The 6,344-nt window shown below is 42.1% G+C and overlaps 1 long non-coding RNA gene across 1 annotated transcript in view; it reads left to right on the forward strand.

Annotated features, from left to right (window-relative positions):
• The window catches only part of LOC140724859 (uncharacterized), a 28,703-nt gene extending 26,332 nt beyond the window's left edge, over positions 1-2,371 (forward strand). Inside the window, exon 4 of the long non-coding RNA XR_012098203.1 lies at positions 911-2,371. This is a non-coding gene — a long non-coding RNA (uncharacterized lncRNA). The remainder of the gene's footprint in view (positions 1-910) is intronic.
• Positions 2,372-6,344: the final 3,973 nt, after the last annotated feature.

Below are 6,344 nucleotides of genomic sequence, written 5' to 3' on the forward strand. Positions count from 1 at the left end.
TTTCTTCTATTTGTGCTAGCAGAGTAAAAGGGTTATGAAACAATGGGCTCTTTGCTTACAGAAACCAGTATTGCCTGTCAGTTTCTATCCCAGTAGATTGCAGTGAAAGTCAATTGTGTTAGGCACATTGGAAACATCAGAAAGCTGTACCACACTGCATTTCAATGCCATCTCACACAGCATCATTATTATTTCATCACCTTTATGCAAACAACATTTTTTAACTATTGCTGATGTTTGTGTGAGGCAAAAATGGAAATTATTTTCATTTTTATGTCAGGTAAATATTATTTACATCTGTGCGCAGTAAATTTATTTTTTTAAATATGCCTGTATTTTCTTTCACTTTCTAGTGCTCATTTCAATCAGCATTACTAATGTCAGAGTCATATAGCATAATAGCCAATGGACTCTGTGATTCTCATCTAATCTCAGGGAATGATATTTGTATACTATATATTAGCTTTTATTTACAATACAAATCACAATATGAAATATTAAATAAAAATGCATTCCAAAATGAGTACAAAGTGTTGTATTAATGACAAAATAATTGACTTCCATTGTGCCCATCTCTATTAAAGTACGATTTGTTTATGCTCATTAGGATGAAGATATAGTGCTAGGAAATGGAATTATTTTCCAAATTCTTAACCATTTAGAGCAATCACTGTGGATCAGGCATAATATTGATGCAGTATATAATTTGCTCTTTTTACAACCTCATTTCCCAACATTTTCCATGCCAGTAAATTTGTGCACTTGAGTGTGATAATGATGCTCAGTTAGTGGCAATAACCAATAGTGAATTAAATTGATATTCTTTGTATTTATTTCACATATTATTCACAACCTCAACTCAGGTCTTACAGTAGCTATTAACTGATGCCATGTTTTTGTCTCCCTCAAGGGAAGAAAGTATCTGCATGGAAGGTTGAAGCAAAGCAGATTAAATGACCTGGCAGAAACATAAAAATTGCAGGAGGGACACAGCAGATCAGGCAGCATCGATGGAGGGAAATGGACAGTCGATGTTTCAGGTCGAGATCCTTCATCTGGACTGGGTAGTCTAGACAGCCGTGCTTTTCCTCAGCCTTTTTTGTATGTGATCAAACGCAGCTTATTATCTTCAAGGCATTACTATAAATATTTTCAAACTGATCATGAGAATTATGACTATGGCCAACAAAATTTATTTATTTTTTCAAGAAGGCAATATCATAAGGAATTCCTAGAAATGACAACACTTAAAAATGGTTATTACTTGTCATTGGGGTTCCTCAGCATGGATTCATGTCTATTATGATACGTTCATTCTTTAAAGCTACAGTTATGGCTGTTCTATATCAGGGATGGCAAACCCTTTGAGATCTTGTGAAATAAACCAAAATTAATAATAAAACAAATATTTTAAATGACAAAAATATTCTACTATTGCATAATTACACTTCAAGATTTGTAAAAAAAAATACATTTGAACATTAAAAATCCACATTGAGGGATAGCCAAATAGTGCAAATTTACATTGCATAGGAGACCTATTTTTGTAATACCAAGTGAATTAAAGTGTAATAGAAGCATAAGCATGGCTCATAATAATGATAGAAAGATTTTTCCTTGTTATGATTTATACTAATTTAAATCACAGCAAAATGTTTAGATGTTTTTTTCTTGAGACAGCTTACTAATTGCAAAAGGGATTAATGCCAAACACAGTTTATAACTAAGTTGTCCAGAATTGTGCTCAACCTGGTCTATGCCTACCAGCCCAGTGTTATTGTCTCTATTATTCTGTATATTCTGGAGCAGCAAGCAGTAAATAAGCTGCAGAAAATGGAAAATAAAGCCCTATCCACACATCGCTTGTGCTTCCCCAAGACATGTTTACTGCTTCAAGTATCTCCGATAATCAGTTGTAAATATTTGAAGATGTATTAAATTATTCCAAATAAACTTAAATTTACAGTGGAAATAATTAAAAAAACTAGATCATGAGGAGTGTAATGTGGGATGTGTTTGACTGTGATTTTGATTTCATACTGCGGTGTAAAGCATGACAATCTGAAATGCACTGACATATGCATTACAATTAGTTGCTGGTTCTCCACAGAGATGACAGCAGCTTGCTAGTTGTGCATTTTAGTCCAAAAATTTCTTTTGACTGGGCAATGAGGCCATCTTGTGATAGTCTTTGAAATTACGATTTTTATAATGTGTATTTTGTTCAATTGACAACGCCTTAAATTTTATACAAAATATCAATATCTTTTACTCTTTTTGGTATAGGACAATTTGCAACAATGGTACAAATTAGGTTTACAAAAATGTAATATTTACAAATGTCTTCTGAAACTTATTTAAAAAGACAGAATACATGTTTCTGATATTGGTTTGGCATTCTTGAAAACATACAAAATAAAAGATTAAAATTACTGCAATCTGTAATTCCAAAATATAGCTGTATATCTATTTACACCTTAATTCAATCAGGATTATATATTTAAACTAGTACCGTTTAGAACAGAAATTAGTTTATTAAAAACTATAGCACTAGTGTACTTCATGCAACGTTAGAGATGTTAGAGTGATTTTTGGGTTGAGGTCATTAACACTTAGTAAATGGCTTCAGCCACCAGTCTTCTGCTGCTTGACAATGCATTTCCTAAAAGATGTGAATTTCAGAATCCCAGTCCATTTTTAACAATGAATTTCCTAAAAACTGTGAATACCTGCTGGCGTCTGTGGGATGGATGTAATCAGGTGTTAAGTTTGTATGTCGCTTCAAAGGAAAGCATTGTCTATACCTGTAACACGAGTGAATCTGCAGGTGCTGGAAATAAATAACACAAAATGCTGGCAGAACTCAGCAGGCCAGACAGCATCTATGGGAGGAGGGAGTGACGACGTTTCGGGCCGAAACCCTTCATCAGGGTCCCTCCTTGTGTCTATACCTGTAAATTTGTCCTTTGTGTTTAGTAGATAAATACCGAGCCCCACATTGGGCCAGCAGACCTTACCACCAAAAGCGTCTCCGTCCGTACGATGCCTGCTGAACCTTGTTTTGTCGAATAACGAGGCTGCTTTGTATCCACCAGTAACTCACTCTCCAGCGATTTCATTCACGCAACAATTGGCGTTAGGAGTGGGATACCTTCGTGACCCATCTTGTGGCCAGCGATCCCGGTGAGTATTTTTCTAAAATAGCACTCACACTTGGATCTGTTCCGAGTCGGTGGTTCACGGGAACACGAGGTATCCCAAACGCGAAGAGCTGAACTGGTAGATATTGAAGTGTGTGATGTGTATGTGTGTTTATGTAAGTGAGGGAACTTTGCGTGTTAACTTGGTGAGACGGAGCCACCAGTTGCGAATGGTGGTTACGACGGTTCGGGATCGAGACGCCAGAGTAGGGGCGCGTATCCTCGTTCGGGGAGCTGCATTTTAGTGTCTGCGTTTGCAAGTGTGATGCAAATAAATACCGCAGGCATCATGAGTTCAGGTACTCAAAAGTGGCAGATTGTGGAATACATACTCTGCGGTTTTAAGTATATGCTGTTTAACTGTTACCCGTCTTTTATATTTTGCGCAGTGTGGGAATTGGTGTGGAGATATCTCGGAGAGGTTTTACCCAGATATATCTGCCAGGGTGGCACCTATTGAAGTCAGGCAACGTAAGGTTGAGAACCCTGATGATCTGAACCAGCCCTTGTCTTTGATTACGACCATTCATAAGCCCTTCACTCCCGGGGAGAAACAGCATTTTGTCTGATTTGCCCTCACTTAAAGTTGCATGTGGGAATTCAGTATTCTGGCGTAAGCTTGAGGAAGTGGTTGAAATTCACCAGATGCACCCCAAAGGTGTACACGTGTTGGTAAAAGCGAAATGCCCAAGGAACATGTGGGACAGAATGGCCCAGGGGGTGTGGGATGGTACCTGGGCAACTATCGGGAACGCCAGCAATGAAGAAAGATATTGCTTTTTTAAAGGGGAAGTGAGGCAGCGTCTGGGGGGAGGTGAGATTAACTGGGGAACGATAATACCCTAACCCTAATTCAAAAAACTGATGAGACGGCCATGGATTATGCAGAACGTAAATATCGAGCGTATGAGGAGTATTCCGGGTTGGATAATCCAGGGAGGGACGACCCAGTCTTCCTGAAAATGCCGAAGGAAGGCCTGAGAGCCTATCAGGAAGTTTTAGATTTAGGCATAACGGTGGGGTCGACCTTCTCTACGATAGTTTCGTGGGCCAGTGAGATAGACCAAAGAAAGTGCAAGAGAGATCATAAAGTGGCGGTAGTGGATGCAGCTGCTGTGATGTCCCAGAGGGTTTGTTTTGCTTGCTGGCAGCCAGGGCATGAAGCAAGGAATTACTCGAATAGATAACCTTAACCCTAACCAACCCTAATGCGATTAACCCTGTCTTCAGCCCCACAAACCCTAAGCACACCCCGATTAACCCTTGCTAAACCCCCACAAACCCTATGTCCTATGTCAGGAGGGGCAAAATTCAACAAAGGCAAGTGTTGGACCTGGTTAATGAAGGCATGGGCCAGTTCAAAGTGGCAGGGTTGCGTGAAACTGAATCTCAAGTGACGAGATCAAAAAGCACAAGAGGGCTGATTCGCCCACTGCCCGCATAATCTTAACCTAGCCCTAACCCTAACCCTATCGGCCTGTTGGAGGCAGTGTCCAAAACAGATGAACGTCACAGCAGACACGCAATCTCTCACCTCACCGGTGCCCAGTCTGACCGCCGATCAGATCATAGAGCGAGTAAAGACGGCTCCTAGGTCAGAAAAAGATGTGGCGGCGCGCCCCACTGCCAGCGCTGGTGACCCGCGGAGGAGGACGACAATGCAATATGTTAGTGGACACAGGGGTATCGTTATCGATAACAAACCTACCCTTGCCAACAAGCGGACAGGCCATTTATATCGGGGGTGTAGGAGGGAAAACAGTGAAAGCAGAAAGAAACGAGTCGCAAATACTAGAAATCGGGGAGTGCAGCTTCCAGTCTATTTCTGGGTATGTACAAATATCGAGGGCACTATCCTTGGAATAGACATCCGAAGGAAAACAGCAGCTGTTATAGATTTGGGAAAGGGAGAAATAATATGGACAAGTCAGGGGCAGCGAACGCATACAACCAACAGAATACACAACTTGGCTAGCATAGGCGCAGCTGCCCCGATCACCAGAGACTGGAGCCAGGATGGTGTCTATGGGTTACTTTGTCAGCAGTGCCCAGCAGTGTGGGCTACACACAAGCAAGACTGTGGTGGAGTAAAGATAAACCCAGTTAAAATAGAGGAGGGTCTGTATAAACCCCAGAAGCAGTACCCTATAAAAACTGACGCACTGACCTCTGCTCAGGGTATAGCGAAGGAACAGAAACACCAGAAAGGTGAGAGCATGAAACGGAAGGGAAATTAGTGGGCAGATGTTGCTGTGAAGAAAGAAAGCAGCAGAGGAACAAGAGGCAATTGAAATTGCAAGCGTGCAGGAAGGAACGAGAGAAGCCAGTTTAGTCAAATTATATGAAGAGGTGGTGGCAGAAGAACAGGAAAAATGGAGGAGAAATGGGGCAAAGGAGGGACCAGACGCGTGCTGGACACACGGGGAGGAAGGAGTCGCGGTAGCCCCACCTTTATGAGGTTATATCATGGGTGGATGCACCTGGGAAGGCAAAGCATCATCACAACCCTCCGGCAGGACTGGTGGTGACCAGGGATGGGCGGGGATGTTGAGAAATTCTGCCGCCATTGTATCATTTGTGTCCAGCATAACCCTGGTAAGGGCAGAAAGCTACAGCTGGCAGATCAGCCTTGGCTGAGGGGACCCTGGGAAAACATCCAGATAGACTTCACGGGGCCTCTGCCGAAAAGTAGGGGGGGAAACTACTGTCTAGTAATTATGGATCATTTCACCCAGTGGATAGAGGCTTTCCCAACAAGGGACTGCACTGCCAGCACCGCTGCATGGATCCTAGGTCAGGAAATCCTCCCAAGGTGGAGAACCCCAGTTCAAGTGGATTCAGATCAGTGAGCACATTTCACGGGGAAAGTGATGAAGGAAATGTGCCAACTACAAGGGATTCGTCAACGGTTCCACGTACCCTACCACCCCCAGAGTTCAGGGATGGTGGAGAGGATGAACCGAACAATCAAGAATGTGTTAGCCAAAGCTATAGCGAGACAAGAAAGACATGGGTTACCAGGAATCCTAATGACATTGCGCGCAATTCCCAACCGCAGATTGGGTCTCAGCCCCTACGAATTATTGATGGGGCGAGCAATGCGACTCCCCTATGGGTTAATTACGAGTTCTGGGGAGCCTGGGG

Source organism: Hemitrygon akajei, chromosome 3, assembly GCF_048418815.1.
Source record: "Hemitrygon akajei chromosome 3, sHemAka1.3, whole genome shotgun sequence".
In the NCBI taxonomy this organism is placed as follows: domain Eukaryota; kingdom Metazoa; phylum Chordata; class Chondrichthyes; order Myliobatiformes; family Dasyatidae; genus Hemitrygon; species Hemitrygon akajei.